The 3,634-nt window shown below is 29.3% G+C and overlaps 1 protein-coding gene across 2 annotated transcripts in view; it reads right to left on the reverse strand.

The window, feature by feature from the left end:
• LOC108756867 (sestrin homolog) overlaps positions 1-3,634 on the reverse strand; it is a 220,283-nt gene that overhangs the window by 91,195 nt on the left and 125,454 nt on the right. The window lies entirely within an intron of this gene.

Below are 3,634 nucleotides of genomic sequence, written 5' to 3' on the forward strand. Positions count from 1 at the left end.
TTTACTAGCCTCATCCTGCTATATGTTATTCCTTTAATGCTAATAAATATTAATTGATAGCCTAAGCTTAGAGTATAATCGTGCTGCAATCCCTTGATTTATATTAATATCTTAGAGTTAGAGCAATTAGCCATTCTATGTAGCTGCAAGTAGAAGATAACGCTACACATATTCAGAGAACATTTAGAAGGAGGTATTCGAGACACCTCGAGCCGCTGTAAATTACAAGTAGCAGTAGAAGTTAATCGATCTCTCAAATTACTTCAAGAAAGTCTGGCATTTCAAATTTTCAAGTTTAAATGCATTACTGTTTGATTATAAATTACAGTAATTTTACAAAAGAAGAGTGTACCCTCGTATGCATGAAAATTATACTGGTAATCACTAAAATATGGACATCATTCGCAATTCAATGTAAAGATTAAATAAGATTAAATCTAGGGAATTAAAACTTTCATTTACTCACCACTATTATTTCACAACTACGTTATGACGTCAGAAACGAGAAAATATCTATACAATAAAATAATAAATAAAATAATCTAGACAATAAAATTTTTTGCAAAATATATCACGGGAATACATTTCAATAAAACAACAATCAATAGAATTGTGATGCCAACTTGTAAAATATTCCAAAAGCTCTCCTTTCTGTTTCATAAATTAATAAATAATATATCTGGAAATAAATTATGCATAATTAAGAGTGAAATATTTACAGCTATGACAAACTAAAAATTAATATAATTTGATTTCTTCTTGAAACAAGAAAATAGTTTTTGATTGACTCATATTTTATAAGTTTATTCCATCAATTGCAAATGTTGTTTTATTGAAAAATATTTCTATATAATTTGCAAGAATTTGTGCTTTCGCGCTTTTGATGTTCCAATCTGAAAATAGTAGGTGAGTGAATATTCCTAACTAAAAGATAAAATTCTTTCATGAAAATATAGAGATATTCGAGATATTTAAAAATTATTTTATTCGTGTAATTATTTGCAATATTGCAATTTAAAGAAAGCAAGACGTTTTTGTTTGTACAGCTGAGAACAGTGTTATAGAGCAATTTGCGAATACAGATTAAGGCCACTTTTATTTATTTTAAAAACCGCATTATAATGCTGCTTCGTTCGTGAATCACCCATAAATATGCCGTCACGTGTCAAAGTCCAGTATACAAATTCAAATGTGCAAACAAAGTTACTAATTTACATATCGTCAGATATTATCTTCGATGAGATACAACAGATTCGAAATAATACTAATTGTGATTGTAAATTTATTTTTTTACAGCAAGATTTTATGATAATAAGATATTGTTTGGTAATGAAACTTTATATCAACGATCAATAATTCCCCCCCCCCCCAACGAAATCTTTTCTACTAGAAAAATCTACAAGTACAATTAGTATAGTCGATATAATTTGACATCATCGAGCCACATGGTTAAATTATACTACATTATTAGAGAAGATAATTAAAAAAACATACATTGTTAAACGTTGCGTTATCGTTTGTGTCCAACTTGCTGCAATGCGAGATCATCAAGACGCAGCAATGATCTACGACCTTGACACGTAACGTTCGCGATGATCGAGAATTAAGCTGTGGATTATCGTCGACTAATTAAATACGTATACGCTTCGTTGCGTTAGCTACTTCGCTACTTGTATGAAGACATTCCAACGCGATTGTTTCGCGATTTAATAGAACGTAATATATAAGAGAAACCCTTATCCTTACGACGCAATGCCTTATCTGCTGCGGTCTTTCTTTCACTAATGCACTATAATGCGTTCACAGTTCTTAATAATTAACGTGTAATCAAATTGCCAATTTGATTTACGAGGCAGGGTTTTTATGCAAACAGACGATGGATTTTTATGCAAACAGACAATGAAGACTAAATATTCTAATAATAAAGCAGTTAAAGCATTCGTATTTTCTTCTCCGTGACATTTGCGATAACCCGAGGTGCCATAGACATCAAGAAAAGACAAATGCATTAGTGACTAAAAGAATGTGACTAAACATTTTTCCTTATCTTTGGCAATATTTAAAGATTTTGCTCAGTTGACTTGTTTTTTTTTTAAATAACAGAAATATTTCTGACAATACTTTCCAATGCAATTAATAACAAGCAGTCAATTACTCGAAATAATATATGTTGTTAATGTCATTATAAAATATTATATAATATCTTTTTTTACTATCTCACTTACAATTAACAAGAAAGAATTTAGTCATCGACGATTACTATTAACTTTTTGCAATCCTATATCGATTTAAAGACGATAAAATGCGTTGAGGTAATTTGTTGTATAATTCCTCAAGCACTCGAATCTGTAACGCAGTTACAAACTATATTTTTGTAAAATCTCTACAAATCTCTAAAAATAATAAAATTTTTTAATTCATATTAGAATAAATATTAGACCATATTAAATAAAAATGAAAATACTTTGTTTTTGTTTTTCGATCATACAAAGTTAAGACATTGTGAGTAAACCATAAGAGTTCTCGCAATGCAGGGTCGTTGTCCAGAGCCAACACCGTAGTTCCCAACGTAATCTGGCACGAAGCCAGTGACTTCCCGATGTGTCAACTTCTCAATATTAGGAGTTACGATGCACGACAATAAACGCCCTGTTCAAAATAATTTCTCTGGAACAGCTGCAGCGATGACTAACGGTCGAATTGATCGAGGATGGACACAATGACGCTTTAGAATCTTGTTATCACAGCAAATATTATCACAAATGTACATTATGCGTATCTTAGAACAAAAAATATAATTTGTTCATTACTTTTTAATTTAACATAACGAAAATATCTTATATTGCATTAATATGTTATAGTATTATAAATAATTAAAATTGCTTATTAAAAAACTTTGAATTTTGAAATGTTGGAAATAGTATTATTTAGCATAAACAAAAAAATAATTTTTTAAATGATAAATTAAATATGTAACGTAATAATACGTGATACATGTTAAAATATTTTAATAATATATCAACGTATTAATGGAAAATGATGAAATAACTAATATTGGGTTTATTCATTACTATGATCGTTCAATACAATACTACATTAAATTCGCGTCATTTTAACGATTGCGACAATTCGTGAAATTGTCACGAGCGATAAATTCGAAAAAAACTCATAAAATCGAATAAAAACACTTCGATAACGATTAACTCGGATACAATGGTGACAAGGTCCTTAAGCTATACAGTACATGCAAAATTATGAAAAATCAACAGTTTATTTTATTCAAAGCGCCTCAATGTCTCTTGATGTCTAACACGAATTAGAGTTAAATCCGTAATCTGGGAAAATTAAATTTAAACTGGACTGTTCCACCTTTCGGTTCAGTTTACTGTCTCACTCTTTTACTCACTCTCTGTGCTCTTACTCTTTTAATTTTTTGTTTATCCAGTAGATAAATTATCTAATATTTATATATTTTATATTCTGAAGATGGAACAACCGGCCCTATATAAAATAAAGTTCTAAATTGATTTCATATGTCAAACTCTTTTCACATTTTTCTTGTAGTAATAACACATTATTATATATAAAGATTATTATATTATTATTATCCAGATCTTACTCGTTTTAATGAAAG

Source organism: Trachymyrmex septentrionalis, unplaced genomic scaffold (genome assembly GCF_001594115.1).
Source record: "Trachymyrmex septentrionalis isolate Tsep2-gDNA-1 unplaced genomic scaffold, Tsep1.0 scaffold13, whole genome shotgun sequence".
Classification (NCBI taxonomy): Eukaryota; Metazoa; Arthropoda; class Insecta; order Hymenoptera; family Formicidae; genus Trachymyrmex; species Trachymyrmex septentrionalis.